Genomic DNA, 18,555 nt, shown 5'->3' with positions numbered 1-18,555 from the left:
TTAGCATTTGGAGTTTGCTAGCTTTACTAAGAAGAGCTTCCTTCTGAGCTGTAAGTTTTAACTAAATTATTTTGAGAAAACTAGCCCAAACATTATTTTCCACTATAGCAAAAGTCAACGGCATTACAAGATAAATAGGGAGAAGGGCGACAATCTGGCAACTAGTAATCAAATAAATTTTGTTTTGGGAACTCTAGGGGGCATTAAAAAGTATAGAGAACTTTAAAACAAATTCAATTTCTAACCCAAAGCTAGGGTATAGTTCACTAGATTGTACCAACTATTGTAGCTTCTCCACCTGTCAGGTTGTCATCCACAAACTGTTGGTGTGAAACAATCTCTACTACAAAAGAGGGTTAAAGCCTTTGATAGTACGAGAATCTACCATTCTACTAACATCTTGGCCAATAATATCAGCTAAATTGATAAAGAGATAGGAAGATAAAAGATCTTCTTGTCTTAGACCACCAGAGATACTAAAGAAACCCTTTGGGGAGCCATTGACTAGCACAAAAAACTTAGGCATTTTTTAAGCATTCCTCTATCAGCTGAAGGATTCTTCCTTTAAATCCAACTTTCTTAAGGACCTCCATAAGAAAGTCTTGTGAGACCATGTCAATTACTTTGGAAATGTCAAGCTTAAGTATCATACTTTATTTTTCCCCTTTATCCATAAAGTGAATCACTTCTTAAACAGTAGCAATAACATCTTTTATTTGCTTCCTAGGGACAAGACCTTTCTGTTGAGGGTGGATCAAGTGATCTAGAAAGGGTTTGATGCAAGAAACCAATAATTTAGAAAAAAATCTTATATAAGGTATTACAAAGGCTGATAGATCTAAAATCCTCCAATTTTTTTGCCCCGGTCACCTTAGAAATTAGAGAAATAAAGGTATTATTGATCTCTTTAAGAATAGCCCCTGAAATAGAAAAATCTATGTCTGCCCAAAAAACATATTTTCCCATGATATCCTAGTAATTTATGATGAACAATGAAAGAAAAGCATCTAGCCATGACGACTTATAAGGGCTTAGGGCAGAGGTGGAAACTCTAACCTCCTCTAGGTAAAAGCGCAAACCTGTGTCACCCTTTTGTAAACAAAAATGCTAACAAAAGTATAATTGTACACATTGAATGACATAAAATTCGTATTATTATTTTGAATTTGAAAATGAAGTAAACTAATGAAATGTGTAGAAATAGATGAAGTTTAAGATTATAATTTATAATTATTATTTGGAATAAGAATTGATATATTTTCCTAATTTTTATAGATAATTTTTTAGCTGCTGAAAAATGCTGAAAAATAGGGTCTAGTTCCCACCACAAAACTATATGGAAATAAACTTATTCCCTTTTATCTTTTACTATGTTATAGATAGCATATATAGGTAGAATAATCAAAAATTAAAAATGGCTTTAGACCTTTATTTTCTCTTTTATAATGATTCAAATTTCAACTCAGCTGGAATCGTTAGTTTTCATCTCCCACCACATTTTTCAAAATAAATCTATTCTAATTAGGAGAAAAATTATATATTCTAGAAGAGGTTTCTCTCCTCTAGAATTCCATATAATTTTTAATATTTTTTTATATGATTTAATAATTTTTTCTTTCTAAAAATTGATATTTTTTCGAGTGTTATAATATACTATAACTTATTACAACACTATAAACTCTGTATGAGAACAGTCTTGATTTCGAGCTCTACAAAATGGTGTTTATATGTTATTAAAAAAATATCATAAAAAATAGTAAGAGTTATTGAAACGCCACTTTTCTAAAATAATTTTATTTCTTTAGTAATTGGATACAAACTAGTATAAAACATGCATTTAATTGACATTTCCAATTGGAAAAGTGTATGACCATATACAACTTAGCTAGAACGAGTTTATCTAGATCATATGTTTGAACAAAATTGATTTTTAGATAGAAATATTCAAATTCAGTTGTTTTGTTAAGTCAACTTGAAAGGTGATGTAGCTTTGTATTTTTACCCCTCTATAGTACCAAATTTCTTTAACTTCAGAAGCTATTCTAACGGGATACAAGTGGGAGCACATTGGAGTAGATTGATCATTCTAGCTTTTGAAGGATGATTGAGGGGGTTGGTTAAGAAGGTCCCAAAAGTGAGGGACCACCTTGTGTTCCACTTCCACTTTCTAATTAATATTGCCTTGCTCTATGGCTAGATCTCTAATCGAGTTCCTTTTCCTATGCTTTAGCACCGATTGATGGAAGAATCTAGAATTTTTGTCTCCTCCATTGATCCATTAGATCTTGAACCTTTTTTCCCAAAAGGTCTCTTCCTTTAGAATGATATTGTGGAGATCAGACAAAAGACACTTTTCATGCTTATCCCTTTCCTGGTCCCATCCCATGGATTACATCTCCTTTTGTAAAGAGTGTAGTTTTTCCTTTATTCTATCATTTTGTTCAAAAATATTTCCAAAAGAAAACATAGTCCAATGTTTAAGATGTTCCTTCAAAACTTTTAGTTTACCCACAAACAAAAACATATCAGTATCAATAAGTTTACAATTCCACCATTTTAAAAAATGAGTGGGGAAATTTGGGTTAAGAGTCCACATATTTTCAAATAGAAAAGGATACTTATCTTGTTTAACCAAAGGATACCATTTGAAAAAATATACAATGATAATCATAAAAAAACCTAACAATACCAAAAATTGAGAAATCGTGAATGATGTTCCAATTTAAGAATAGAAGCCATAAGTCTAACCTAACATGGATCAAGTTGTTTCTAGAGTGCATGTTGGACCAAGTGAAACTCCCACCATGTACGTCCAAATCCTAGAGCTTCCCCTCCGAAATAAATTATGTAGATATAGTATAATGTAAGAAAAATCAATCATAACGCCTTTTTTAAGAATTGAAAAGAGGGGTTTTGAAATTCCCAATCACCATCCAATATTCAAACATATTGTCCTTATTGTCCAAAAGGATTTTCTCCCAATAGATCTTCCTTTCTCCCACCATATTTTTTGCATACACATTAGTTAGATTTCACACAAGATCTATATTATTATAAGACAACACCATGTATTGGACCTACTTTCCCTTGTAGAAAATAGAGCTAGTCAAGAGGCGAGACTTCCAAATAATGACCAACCCACCTAAATCTCCATTAGATTTAATGGAAAAAATTAGAGATAAAAGGTAGATATACTTGCTAATAGTAGACAAAAAGGAAACATGTATTTTTGTTTCTTGTAATAGAACAATATCCAGGTTCAAATCTTTAATAGGTACTTAACAAGCATCTACTTTTGTAGACTGTCAAGGCCTCTCATATTCTAGGAGACCATAATTATTGAGATTTATTGGATCACAAGTGCTCAAGAGTGCTTTGGATCTCACCACTAATGTCCTCTGCAAACTTATTTGTCAAAAATCTACTTGAATGCCTCCCAGTCTTCTAGTACATTCCCACATCAATATAATTATGGCTCTTTAAAAGGTAAATAGGGAGTGGGAGGGAGAATACTAAGGGGGAAGGGGAGAAGGGGAAAGGGGAGTCAAGGGGGCGATTGACAACAAGGGGAGAAAGTGGGAGAAATGGGGGGAGGGTGAGAAACCAATAGAGGGAGGGGGTAGGGTGTAAAAGGGAAAGGGTCACCATGGGGATAGAACTAACTTCTGAGGGGAGGGTGAAGGGAAGACAATAAGAGAAGAAGTGTGACCTAGGAAGGGAGGGAGGCACAAGGACCTAAGAGGGAGGGACAAAGAAGAGAGACTTCTCTAGCCCAATACCTCAGGACATGGGCATGGGCCCAAAAGTAGAGAGTGAAAATATCTGCAACCATCTTAGGAGAAGGCTTTTCAAGAGAATCCTTAGGGAAAGCATTTGAAAGTTGGATAGTCATAGAGAAGAGTTGGTAGAGGCATGGAGTTCTCATACTCTAGAGGTTGAGAAATAGAGAGATAAAGAGGGTCTGGTTACAAGTCACAACATCAACACCTAGAAAATCCCCAAATGAGTTGGATATGCCTTTAAAGACCTCTTTGTCCCATAATTTGAGGGGAATCCTAGGAATTTGTACCTAGGTGGAAACAACACCAAAAAGATGAGTGATCGAGTCAAACCCCAAGTGTCATTTATAAAGTTACAAAAGAATCTTGCTTCAAAACCATGGGTCACATACCAAGATACATAGGAAGTATTTCTTGAGGGAAAAAGAGATACAAAAGCATCCTTTGGGCAGTGCCAAAAATATTACCAAACCTTTCAAACCCTAATTAGCGAAATCCCATTTCCTGAGAAAAAATAGAATATGATCTTTGTGTGTACATAAAGTATCACACTTCTATAAACCATTATTCTTGAGAGAACCCATGGAAGAGGAAGTCTCAAGAGCCGACTTATAGCTCTCTATCTATGATGTGAAAAGTCTATGAGATGGTGATCCCCAAATGAACCAAACTATTGAACCCTTGCAAGGTGCACCATAGAACAAGAGATTCAAAGAGTAGAGGCAAGAGTGCTAATATCAAAGAATCTAGAATAAAATGCAATGCAAATGTAAGCTATTCTAAATGAATAGTAAGCTAACAAAGAGAACTAAGATAAAGTATAAAGGAAAATAAACTAAAAAGTATTCCATAATGTAAGTAGAATGAGTGTTAAGCTAAAATGCAAAAATGCGAGAATGCTCTGAGTCTCCAAAAGTACCAAGAAAACTTGCACCATAACAATGGCATGAGAGACTAAGATCTTTAGAATGAGGAGAGAGCCCTCCTTCCAAACCTAAGGCCATAGTATGAGGACTTCCATTCTTTGATCCATGCACTTCAATCTCTTTGGTTCCTTTAGCCAACTCCCACTCTAAAGTTGCAGAGCACATTTCAAAAAAAAATCAACTCAATATGTTATGATGAAACTTAGTGCACCAAATATTATGTATAATAGAAAATTCATAGGTATGTGTTGCAACCTTATTGATAGTAACATATATCATTGAAAAAATTATTTTATTTCAACAGTATTGATTGTGTACCAAAAAAAGATGAATTTATAGATCAACCTATGGTTTGAAATTTCTCAAAATTATTTTGTACTTAATTGTATTATGTACAACCATGTATAGAGAGTGCTCCCATTGAAGATGTTTTGAGATTGAAAAATATATATTATAAATGATTTAATTATATTATATAAACTATGATACCTAAAAAATACTAGCACTTCCTTCTATGTGTTTCACAAAATAAAATGTCCTTTTCTACTAAAAATTATTTTCCACATAATTAGCTAACCCCAACATTACTTAACCCACTTTTAGCTCTCATAAGCTACTTCACGAAAGGAAAATACTTTAATATCTCTATCACTAGTATTTTTCCTCCATAATGTGACTCAATATACTATTTAATTTTTTTTAAAAAAATTTTCCTTTGTTATTATTTTTGGTTTATCAATTTCATTCCCTATTGAGACTTAAAGACTAAAATAGGGGCTTGAGTTAGCCCTATAAAACATCACTAATTAGGAAGATATTAAGACTTGGGCCACATAGTACTTCCACAGAATTTATAACCCTCCCCTAATTCAAAAGAAACCTAACACTGAAGAAGCTTTTCTTAGTGTTATCAATACAGTGATTGGTGAAGAAATGAATGAGGACTTGAATAGAAAGGTTTTAGATGAAGAAGTTAAGGAGGATGTAATTTCTATGGGAGATTATAAAGAACTAGGACTAGATGGTTTTCCCCATTCCATCATTTAGGAATTTTGGAAAATCATCAAATATGATTTGGTGTACACGGTTGATAACTTTATAAGGATAGGTAGAATCCTCAAAGAACTAAATCAAATTTATATTTTTCTTGTCCCAAAAATAGATTAACCTACCTAGGAGGAATTTAGGCCAATTAGTCTATTTAATTCTATTTATAAGATCCTATCAAAGGTGGTGTTCAACTACATAAAACCTTTCCTTGGCAAATCTATCAATCCTAATCATAATGATTTTCCAGATTCTTGATGAGGTGATAACCACCCATGAGGTTTTTAATTCCATGGAGAAAAGTATAAATCTAGGTATGGTGTTGAAGTTAGATATTTTGAAATCTTATGATAAATTTAGAAGGGAGTTTCTACTAAAAAAGCAAGGAAAAACTTGGATTTGGAGAGAGGATAATTATGTTAATTAAGGCTATTATCAACTCAGTCAAATTTTTGGTCTTGTCCAATGGATCACTAAGGAAGTTCTTTAATTCTATTAGATTTATTCCCTAGTTTTATCCCTTATTTCCATACTTATTTATTATGGTGGAAGAGGTCTTGGGTAGGAACATCCTTACTATGGCTATTCACGAGAAGATTCTAGGAGTCAAACTAGCTACTTCTTTGTCACTAGAGACTCTACAACAATTTGTTGGTCACACTTTTTTGTAAGGGATATCTTCTATAAGGGAAGAAAAATATTTGAAGAAGATTTTAAATTAGTATTTGGAGGTTTCTAGTCAGCACATAAAATATCAAAAGACCAAGTTGTATTTCTTTAACATGAATTTACAAAAGATATCGTACCCACGAATATAGATCAAAATTAACTCTAGACAAAGCAATGCTCTATAAAACATCATACAAGAGCAAGATATATTGCTAGACTAGATATATAAATAAATTTAGGAATATTCATGTACCTGAAAAACTCTGTTGCAGTAGACACGCTTCATGATAAAATAGAATATCTCCCATTAACCTAAGATTTAAATTCCGCAAGGCACAAATAATTATTCAAAATCAAACCAACCAATCCGTCCCTCGAGAGAGCGATGTATATGAAATTTAATTTTTACAAACAATCATCTTGAAATTTGTCTTCATCAATCAACGTTGATGGTTTTTTAATAGTTCAAAAAATTGCTAACTCGAGACAAGTAGGTATCATTTACGGAAAGGACGGCGGGCATACATTTTATCAATAAAAATTGAAAGTGGGAAACTTGAACCAATATCAAATGGGCCATTTATTTTATATATGTGAGAATTTCTAGACAAATCGTACCAAGCTTTGCAAAGGCAAAATACATAGTTCAGATGTAATATGCATGACTTGAAAAGATTCAGTTCCAATCGAAAGCTTTCCAATAACGTGGAAGGTCTTCAGTTTCATCAATCTCTGCCTTGGAGTGACTGAGCAAGTACCGCTGTGCTCTGAGGAATGTGATTCCATTTAAGAACTATCTTCTTGTACGCCATAAAGGAACGACACAAGATTGCACCACTAACAAGCAAATGAAGCGCCTCGTTCATTTTTTCTGAAAGTTCTTAATGGGAGTCCGCATTCATTTCTTTGAGCTGCTTAAGGAATTTAGCGAGATCTAGCATCAGTTTGAGAAGGTCCAAGCAATCTCTATTGTTTGTAGAAATCTTGTCGAATCTTTCAAGAACATTAGCTATTTAGAAATTTATAAATTTAGAAAGTAGACATGCTTCTAACAGTGTCACCAATTTAGAAATTTCCGGCAGCCAATTTAGAAATTTCTATTAACACCAATTTAGAAATTTCTGGCAGCCAATTTAGAAATTTCCATTAACACCAATTTAGAAATTTCCGGCAGCCAATTTAGAAATTTCCATTAACACCAATTTAGAAATTTCCGGCAGCCAATTTAGAAATTTCCATTAACACCAATTTAGAAATTTCCGGCAGCCAATTTAGAAATTTCCATTAATAATGTGACCGTTGCATCACAGCTCAATGTCATTATAAAAATCTTAGTTTTTGTACAGAACAGTTCTCCACATTCAAACATACTTTTCGCAAGCAATTCTTTTCAGTAATTGTTGTTTTTTTTTTCTAACTTTCATGGCGAGAAACAACGGAAGGAAGAGGCTTAATGAGCTCGAAGATGAGATAATTAGTGTAGCCTTTAGAGTAATGTTTATGGTTTTTTGCTTTGTAGAAATGTTTGATCAGCAGCTCTTTCCAGATAGAGTCGATCACAAGCTCGGTGCTTTACTGCTTTGGTGTCTTGCTACAGTCGTCATGATTACGACTTGGCTTTGGATAGGAGAACCAGACGACGAGGAAGATGATTATGAGGAAGAAAAAGTAGTAAGAAAGAAAAAAAATGAGGTTCAAAAAATGGTGAGAAAAAATGGAAATGAGGGAAAAGAAGCAATAAATGAAGTTAAAAAGGTAGTGGGAAAAAATGGAAATGAGGAAAAGAAAATAATAAATGTGACTAAAAAAGTAGTGAGAAGAAATGAAAATGAGGGGAAAGAAGCAATGAGCATAGAAGAAGGTTTGGTAAAAGAACTAACAAAGAAATTAGATTCAAAAAATTTGAATCTTCCAGAAGGGGATACTCTACACAGTTGGAAATCTACTGCTCACCGGAGGGTTACTTTTGCACTAGACCATTCTGTAGAAGAGGCGAACTCCAAGAAAATGTCAAGCAGTAGGCATGATGTTCCTAAATCAATAAAGGAGTTAGATCCACCATGTTTGCATCTTCAAGAGTCGGGTTCTCAACCTCCTTGGGAACCTAATTCTCAACCAAAGGTTACGCCCCAGCTGGAACGTTCGGTAAGAGAGGTGAACACCTACAAGAAAATGCCCACCATTCCACATAGTGTCCGTCAACCAGCATCTTCTCCTGGATTTCGTACAATAGAGGTAAATTATTAATGTGCAGTGAATTTGATTTTTTAATAAACTTAAAATCTGGTTTTTATTGGATTTTTTAGTTATTAGTTTATATTTTAATGTTATATATATGAATTTAAATTTTAACAAATTTAAAATTTAGTTTCTATTGGATTTTTAATTATTAGTTTTTATTTATATATTTATTTTATGTTCAGTGCAAAGTAGAAGTGCCTCTAAGAAGATCTACAAGAATTCGTAATAAACTTATGTTGGGGGAGGTAAATTTATTTTCTTATTAGTTTTTTCTCATTTGAAATCTATATTTTATTGGGTTTTTCAGTCATGATTTTTATATTAATGGAATATTCTTTATTGTCTTTAGTGTAAAATAGAAGTAGCCCCCAAAAAACAAGGAAATAAAGCTAGGCCAAAAGAGGTAAATTTCTCTGTTTTAATACATTTAAATTTTTTCCCTCAATTTTCAAACTACTTTTATTCGAATTTTCAGTCATTAGTTTTTATATTTATTGGGTATATTCCTTGTTGTATTTAGTGTAAAGCAGAAGTAGCTAAGCGAAGATCAAGGAGAATTAGCAAAGACATGACCCAACCATGAACATGTGTAAGGTCCCTCCTCACATGTACTTTTTAAATATGAATTTCCTTGTTACAATTGTTGTAGGCGATTAGAATGGTTATGAAATAATGTTTTATGGTTTAGATGTCCTAATAAGAATTGAGATCCTAATACATTCATGTTTTAAATAAGTAAGTCATTCAAGAATAAACTACATTATCTCGACTATTTAAATATTAAAATTTTTCTAACAATAATACAAGGTGTTTCACTAAATGATGATGTTATCGATTTTGTTACCTCAGTGATTTGGATTCTATGCATTTAGATAGTTCAATACTCACTATTGGTGATGTTATGGTGTTTAGGTACATGCATGCCTAACAATGATTATTCTTATATTTAATCTACTAATGAATAAATGTGAGTAGAAATGAATTAAATAGTTAAATAATTGAAGCATTATGTTCTAAGTTCACCCCGACCCTTCGTAGCCTTAGTTGTTATTTTAATGTTCTTAATTACATTTTAGTAAGGGTTTGAATTTTGATAATAGAAATAAAACATTACAATTTAACCATCATTCTATATCATTGTTTATATTTAGAAACCAGGTTAATAAAGGGAGCTTCGATTTGATTAATATTCTTCTAAGAGTTTGCTTCAAGATCTCTCAATTTTTGTGTAGATTTTAGGGAGGAGATGACCTTGGTTAATCAAAAGATTGGGCTCACATATATGAGCAAAATAGCATCCCTCGTGCCTATATTTTTTAACAAGCTTTATCAAGTTACATGGTATACATTCAACAACCTTCACTTTTAAGAAGTTACTTTGTTTTGCTGAAATAGAAGTTAATCATGTGCTTGCTGAATTTTTACATGCTATCAGACTTGGCCTTCAGGAAACAATAAAGAAGATCAAGATGTTGTGAAAATTTTATCATCCCCTCAATGGCATGCATTGGATAGATTTGAAAGACTATAAAGATTGATCTCAATGCAGATGCACTTTGAAGGACTCCTCTTTATTTGACTAGGAAATAAAGAAGATTTTAATTGTTAACTTCACTCCCCTTTCTCTTTGTTCCCTCTTCCTTCAGCTCCCCTTCTCTGATTTGGTTCTAAAGTTGAGGGAGTCTCTTTTGTACGCAAATCACTCAATTTCATACTTCTGATATTACCTATTTGTAATTGTACATGACAGCACAAAATGTGGGCAAGGGATTCAATTTCATAACAATTAGTGGGTGGAAGGGTGGTTCATTTTGTGACTGTCAATAGATAGTCTAAATTTTGTAATTCTTTATTTTTCAATAAAATTGAAGAATTTAAAGTTTCTTTTTTATTAGATATAAGAGTTTCAGAAAACAAGAAGGAACCAAATAGTCACCACAAATAACAACAAGGAGCCTAAGCCTCACCCCGGAAGAGCCGTATTAGCTATACATCAAGACAAAAAGAAGAGAAGATAGATCATCTAACTAAGAACATCATAGTGAATATCCATCCAAGCAGTCCATCCTAAGGGACCCTCCATCCAAATGATACTTTTACTTTTTTGAAACTGCATCAACAAGAACAAATCCTCTTTTCTGACATTCACATTCTTTCTGATTTCTCTGTTCAGCCTAATACAAGCTTGCTCAAAAGCCTACAAATCATCCAGGGTTCTTTGCCACTGGTATCCATGCTTCAACTCATAGTAGAAAAAGGTAGCATACCCATCCTGAAGGAACCTTCTAAGCTTATCCCTCTCGATCAACATAGTAGCCTGAACAATTTAAAGTTTAAAGTTTCCCATTGTGTAGAGCCATTTATCAATTAAAGTGGATTGATCAAACTTAAAATTATGAATTGTATTCTTTGAGGAGAGTAAAAATATGTTTATAAATGTTAATAAATTACAATGAAAAGTCTACACTTAGAATTGGACAATCAAATGAACTTACAAATACTTAGTCTCAAGCTAAAGAAACTTATTTAAAAATTTAAAAAATAATATAGCTAAATATAATATATTAAAACTTAGTTATCATTAAAATATTTAAATTCATATTATAGATGATCATATATAAGCAATGAAAACAAATAATCAATGTGTTATTCTTATTCTTATTATTATGATTTCAAATATATACAATTAATTAAAAATAAAAACTAGAAACTACTTTAATATTTTGTAATCTAAAACATATACTTATGAATTTAATGAAAATATTATTAATCTTTTAATTTGTTGTTTAAAATTTGTTAATAAAAAAACCACTCAAATAAATTATATAGTTATTGTATTGTAAAGATTTATTATAATTATCTTTGCTAACTAATTACAGGAAATTAAATTTGTTTTAACATAAGTTTATGCTTTGTATTTTCCAATCTCTCATTTTCATCATTGCCACATTATATCAATTTGATACATCTTTTAGCATACTTTACATATATTTAGCTAAAGATAGGTATGTTAGGCTAATGATTTGCAATTATTAATAATAATAAATAGTAAAATTATGTTGCAAGGGAAACTATCACAAAAACAAATATTATACATATGTTCATCTAAAGATTAGCATGCTTTACATATATTTAGCTAAAGATAGGTATGCTAGGCTAATGATTTACAATAATTTATAATAATAAATAGTAAAATTTTGTTGCAAGGGAAAATATCACAAAAATATATATATATTATACATATGTTCATCTAAAGATAGGTGTACTAGTTTAGGCTGAAGCAAAGATTAATTATTATTTTTTATGATTAATTATTACGATTTGATTATTACTTATGCTTGAGTAGATTCAAACCCCCAAGTCCTTCCAAATAAGAGGTTCACTATTTACCATTGTGTTGTATGATCTTGCCTATTTATTGTGCATCTTCTTTATGTTGTATTTTTTCTTCCATTTTTCATATCTTAATTTTCAACATTGGGGAGGATCCACAATATTTGAGGCATTTAGGCTTCCCTTCCATGTTCACCCATTTTTAATTTTTCTTTGTCTTCATGTGTTATTCATTGGATTCAAGCTATGGGTGGCCACATGATGGTCTTTTCTCTCCTTAGAATGTCTCACACTCTACTCTATGTAGCATGGTCCATTCTAAGGGTGCTTCTTATCTAATTATCTTTCTATCTAACTGTATAGTGGGAAATGATGATCAATGATATGTCACCACTTACCACATACACATTAAAAAGGGGATCCTAAAATTTGACTCACTTTCGACTAAATATTATTAGCACAAACTAAAGTAAATGTGTTTCCAAGTTTTACTCTTCCCCTTTTAAGCCAGAAGTCTTAAGTATGAAAGTTAGTGTGTGTCCAAGATTGATGTCTAAGTATCTTTTCGGTCACTTACTTCTCAGTTTTTTTGAGTGCTCTACTTTCTTTGTTTTCTAGTTCCCCCTTGCATTACCTTTACCCACCATCTAAGAAGGATTCCTATTTTTCTAGTGTGCACGGGGTCTAGGTGATCTAGGCATGGTTGGGATGTGTTCTGGCATCCTCTCAATGAGAAGTAAGTTACTCTGCATTTCATTTTTGCTACGTTTCCCTAACATTCCATGGCCCATGGATTCTAATATTTCAAGATGTTTTTCCCCTTGAGTGAACTATATTGAGTGCATATCTAAAGAGTAAAGTTGTGACAATGATTAACAAGGTAAGAAGATGATTATATCATGCTAGAAAATGCCTACAAAGTTGTGGATCAAAGCTAGAATGCATCCCATCCAAATTTGTGGAGATAAGATCAAGTGAGCTACGAGGGAACATGAATATATGGGTTGTTTGATTCGTACTCATGGAAGTGAAGTTGTTTTTTTTTTTTGCTTTTGATGTTGTTTAAACTAGAGCCAAACCTTGGTCCCAAGGATCAAATGGTGTGAACATGATGTTGAATGAACCATTTAAGGGCTTATACTCAATAAGACATGCTCAAGATCTAACTTCGAGGCCATCAAATTAAGGTGAAAGAATGAAGAGTTGTTAGATGTGCTCTAGTTAGGGAAATGTTGCTAAGAAAGGGGTTTTTCATCCTAAGGCAATGAAAAAGGCCACTTCTCTAGAGGCTTTGAAAATAGAAATTCAAGTTACTCTAAAATGTGAATATCCTTCAGAGATTCTCAAAAGATACTTCCAAAAAATTTAATGATGGAAATGTGAACCCAATATAAAAGAGATGTAGTGTTAAAAACTTTAGGCAGAAAGTGAAAAAATGAAGTGCGTAAGCTAGTAGAAGGATTACTCCTCATTCTACATTCTTGGATAGAAGAAAAATGGGTTTGCAGAAAAGCTAAGTTTCTTTCTCTCTCTCCTGCATACATTAACATTATCAAGTATGTCAACTAGATCTAGGTCAGCTTCTCCTATGCCTTCAAGGGGTAGGGTCGCCTCTTATGCCGACATGGCACATACTACATTTTTCGACATCCACTATCAAAACACTTAGTAAAAACTAAAGTTTATTGGTGCTCAGCATCAACTAAACTTAACTTGGCTTAAACTGTGCCTACACTAATTTTCTTGGCTCCAACTAATTTTCTTCTCCGCTTGCACTAACTTTTCTTGACACCTACTATCCACTCAGTCAAACTTGGTAGAAAAACTTCATTTAACTTGTTCTTCTAAGCATACCTAGTGTAACCAACCTTTGTAACCTTAAGTAGATTATCAATGCACTATAATATCATTATCTTAACTGATTTTTGTACTCCTTTCATATCATAACTCAACCTTTCCTCTAGGTGCTATTGTTACCTCATTTATTCAAATCCTCTATTTCAATCAAACAAATTATAGTACTTAAATCATATAAGAAATTGTCTTACCAACAAGTAGTGGGTTTGACATTGGTGGCAAAACAATGAATGAAACAAATTTATCATACTTGTATCAATCTATTTTCAACATTTCCTACAATTGGTTTCTTCAAGTATATTTAAATGAATATTTATCAAGAACTGTATCATGTGCAATCATAGAAAATGACAATCAGAGCTGCTAGTTACAATAATTTAATTGGCTTGGAGAGTGAGTTAAAAGAGCTTACAAACACATCTTTCAAATTCTACGATTTGGGTGATCTTCATAGAAGACTCAATTCTCAACCTATTCACCCAATCACTCAAAATCTTAAAGAAAGCAGACTAGTTGAAGCAACTAGATTTCCAATGGAAATTCAAGCACCTAAGCTAGTGAAGGAATGCATAAAGAGATACAACATAGAAACAAAGTATATTTTGTTTCCCAATCAATCTATTCTCATCTCAATAAACAATGCACTAATGTAGGTTGCATTTGGTATTCCTATGAAGAAGCAGTATTGTGATGTTGATTTTGGATCTTCCGTGTCTATGTTCAATGAGAAAATGACCGTTAGACAGGAAGATATGTAAAGGACATGGTTCTTGACTGGGTGCTCAAAGAAGACCAAAATTTCAAACAACCTATTTGGCACGAATCTAAAAAGAGAGATTGTGGATATCCTTGCACTCCTCCTTAGATTCAAAGAAAAGGAGAATATTTTAAAGTTCATTGAGCACCATTTCTTCCTAGTGCAAGCAATACATGTTGACGATATGTAGATTGACTGGGCACAAATCATCTATGATGAGCTAGCCTCGTGGTTGAATTTAGCCAAAGGATTCAAGTAGTTCTATGAATCCTCATATATTATCTATGCATTAGAAACTCACAACTTATGGCCTAACCTCCCTAGCATCCCAAACTAAGATGAGTGCATGAAAATATATGAATTTTACCCACATTTGTAGCTGTAGAGAAGTTATGATGAGTATGTGGGGTTTAATGATGCCTTCACAATGAGGCTATGCCAAGAATTGCAAGGATGCCCTCAAAGGAGATTTTCACCAAAGGAAATTTCATCCATAAGCCAATTTGGATGCTCATTTATCCAATTTCCAAGCTTCTCCTATTTACAAATAGGAGCTTACAATGACTTTCCTAAGAGGTTGTCGAGGTATTCAGAAGACAAGGTGGTTTTACTTGAACTGTGTCTATAGAACCTTTTAAGTGAACATGTTGTGTTCTAATGTGAAGAAGATTGTTGGGAATCCCTTTCCTATTATGGTTGGTCAATATTCATGTGCTTCCAGATCAGATGCACATAATTTGGTAAAGAGCTTTGAAAAAAACATTAAATTGTTATACTATGAGGTACTTAGGCCTCATTATGATCCAATTAACTTTGTAAGAGATAATTTGAAGTTGGGATATACCTACAGGCATGTTTTAGATATTGAAGACTTCTGGTCCAGGTGTCTTAACAAGTACCAAAATTGGGAGAGGTTTTGGTCATTGTTAACCATTAATGAGATTAAATTTTATAATGATTTTGTTGATATTTCTAACCTTGCAGATGATGGAACCTACTTGCACCCCACATCTTACAAGAAGATCAAACACACCCCAATTTTGTCTACCCCACCTATAAATCTAGTTATTGACACTATGGAGGTTCTTATATATAGGACAATCAAGAGAAAAGACAAATGGGTGGAATAGACACAAGTGAGGAAGAAGAGGATTGGAAGCACTAGTTCTACAGGTGGAGTATCAAATGGAGCTGCCTAGTAAATCATAGCAACAATAGCATAAATACTACATTGACATTTTCAGGGCCACTATAGTCCATTGGCCAAGGTGGAGACCATCCTCTACAAAAGAATGTGCCACTCACTCCTACCCATGAAGCTAGGTCTGTTCTGAACATCAAGAAGGCTAGAGAGAAGTAAGATGATAAGGATAAGGGGAAAAACTAAGAAAAATTAGTGGCCAAGCCATCTTCTGCTATCCAAGTCATCAATTTGGATAGCAACACTAACCCCATGGATGGTTAGGAATAGGATGCATCTTAGTAAGGGGATACCTTATCCCTTTTGGTAACTAAGGTTGATGCCTTCCCTGTTGCTTCTTAGAGAACACCAAATCCATTAATCCTAAGGAAACTATTTGATCCTACTCCCTTGTAGTCTACTATCAATGTCCTTTCTGTAGAGTCATAGCTCAAAGAGACCATTTATAGGAAGAAGAGGAGATATGAGGAAGTAGCTTCATCGATGCATTTGATCACATAAGTCACCTCCTCTCAGTCATCAATTTGACATGAATGCAAAGGAGAATAAAAAGCTACTCCTAAAGTTGCAACAAAAAAGGCAATTTAGGCAGGTTGGTTTAACATGGGTAGATCAGATCAAGGCTTAAGGTCCCTTACTAGTAGAAAACCTGGGACGCCTAGTGTTGGCTGCTCACAAGCTTAGGAAAGTAGCTTCAAATCATTAGGAAACCATATAGAAGGTAGCAGACAAGCTGATAGAGAAATTGACCCTTCTACAAGAAGTAATAGACATGAAGACAAATGTGGTCATTGCTCATGGGATCCTTAAGATAGGCAAGGAGTCACTGTGTCACAAGAAATAATCCTTGGAGTTTTTTATAGAAAGCTCCATGAGATCTGCAAATGAGCTCAAGGGTGTACGTATGACCTAGTGCAAAAGCTCACTGAAAAGTTGTTTCAATATATGAAGATATTGCAAACAAAGTCCTTTGCTTCCACTAATTACAAGCACATGGATATTGAGAGAATGAAATCAAAGTTCTTGGCATTTGTTGATGAATTTGTTGACCCACTCAACTTCCATGTGTCCAAGAATTGAGAACTCTTAGCAGTGGACATGATCATAAGGAGAGAAATGGAGAAATTCAAGTCAACAGTGGCTAGAATAGATGACTTAACAGATATGCATGACTGCTAGATGGTCCAAGCCAACATCATCATCATTCTAGATGTTGAAGACCTGGACAAAGTAACCAAAGCCATGAAAGATTATAGAGCTAAATCAATTTGCTCCTAAGAAGGCATGATGTTCTGATGCTTTTCTAGACATCTCTCATTCTTCCCATTGTCTTTCTCTTTGTATCTATTCATGGCATTTTTTTAGTCTCTATAACAAATAATGATTCAAGCTTGTTCTATTTTTAGTTGATTCTATTCAGAGATGTTGGATAGAGTGCTACACTTAGCTAATTAGAACATCCTCCCCTTCACTTCCCTTTAGGCTTTACCAAGGATTTTCTCTAATCGTTCAATGCTTTTATTCAGTTGGGTTGAACAGAGGTCTAGTAAAAAGAAACACTTTAGATATTAGATCATGTGGCACTCCCATCCTTAATTTAGGGAATGTGTTTATCAATGGTGGAATATTGAGGTCCAAGGTACTGATATGTTTCAAATAGCTAGAAAACTAGATAATATTAGAAGGGAGGTGGTGGGATGGAATAAGTCTTCCTTCGGTGATAATTTTAAGTAAAATAAATAAATTGATGAAAAAACTTGAAGGGATTCAAGAGAGTATGGTGAAGGGAGGTCTCTCTTTAGTTACTCATGAGGAAGAGCAAGAAAGGAGCGGGAAATGGAGATTTATATTTGGAAGAGAGGAGGTGTTCTAGAAGTAGAGATATCGAGTTCAATGGTTAACTAAGTTGGATGGTAACACTACATTCTTCCATAGGATGACTTCTAGACACCAAAAGCAAAATACCAATACTAAGCTCTTTGATGTTAATAATGTGGAACTCACTAATTAGTAAGATATTAAGACTTGGGCCACATAGTACTTCCACAGAATTTATAACCCTCCCCTAATTCAAAAGAAACCTAACACTAAGAAGCTTTTCTTAGTGTTATCAATACAGTGATTGGTGAAGAAATGAATGAGGACTTGAATAGAAAGGTTTTAGATGAAGAAGTTAAGGAGGATGTATTTTCTATGGGAGATTATAAAGAACTAGGACTAGATGGTTTTCCCCATTCCATCATTTAGGAATTCTGGAAAATCATCAAATATGATTTGGTGTACATGGTTGATAACTTTATAGGGATAGGTAGAATCCTCAAAGAACTAAATCAAATTTATATTTTTCTTATCCCAAAAATAGATTAACCTACCTAGGAGGAATTTAGGCCAATTAGTCTATTTAATTCTATTTGTAAGATCCTATCAAAGGTGGTGTTCAACTACATAAAACCTTTCCTTGGCAAATCTATCAATCCTAATCACAATGATTTTCCAGATTCTTGATGAGGTCATAACCACCCATGAGGTTTTTAATTCCATGGAGAAAAGTTTAAATCTAGGTATGGTGTTGAAGTCAGATATTACCCTGAACAATTTAACGTTTAAAGTTTGCCATTGTGTAGAGCCATTTATCAATTAAAGTGGATTGGTCAAACTTAAAATTATGAATTGTATTCTTTGAGGAGAGTAAAAATATGATTATAAATGTTAATAAATTACAATGAAAAGTCTACACTTAGAATT

At 33.3% G+C, this 18,555-nt stretch overlaps 1 protein-coding gene across 2 annotated transcripts in view; it reads left to right on the top strand.

The window, feature by feature from the left end:
* LOC149556311 (tyrosine decarboxylase 2-like) overlaps positions 1 to 9,468 on the top strand; it is a 178,777-nt gene extending 169,309 nt beyond the window's left edge. Inside the window, exon 10 of one of the 2 annotated variants that reach the window (XM_089830550.1) lies at positions 9,183 to 9,468. The gene's annotated coding sequence lies outside the window, so the exon portion shown is untranslated. Of the gene's footprint in view, positions 1 to 7,940; positions 7,966 to 9,182 lie in introns of those variants that run through there. The other variant, XM_089830551.1, reaches the window with a different exon arrangement.
* The last annotated feature ends 9,087 nt before the right edge of the window (positions 9,469 to 18,555 follow it).

This window comes from Cupressus sempervirens, chromosome 5 (genome assembly GCF_028749045.1).
Source record: "Cupressus sempervirens isolate cs-2001-9-10 chromosome 5, ASM2874904v1, whole genome shotgun sequence".
NCBI classification, from domain to species: domain Eukaryota; kingdom Viridiplantae; phylum Streptophyta; class Pinopsida; order Cupressales; family Cupressaceae; genus Cupressus; species Cupressus sempervirens.
Note: the sequence above shows the minus strand (reverse complement) of the source record. Positions and strands in the feature narration are given on the sequence as shown.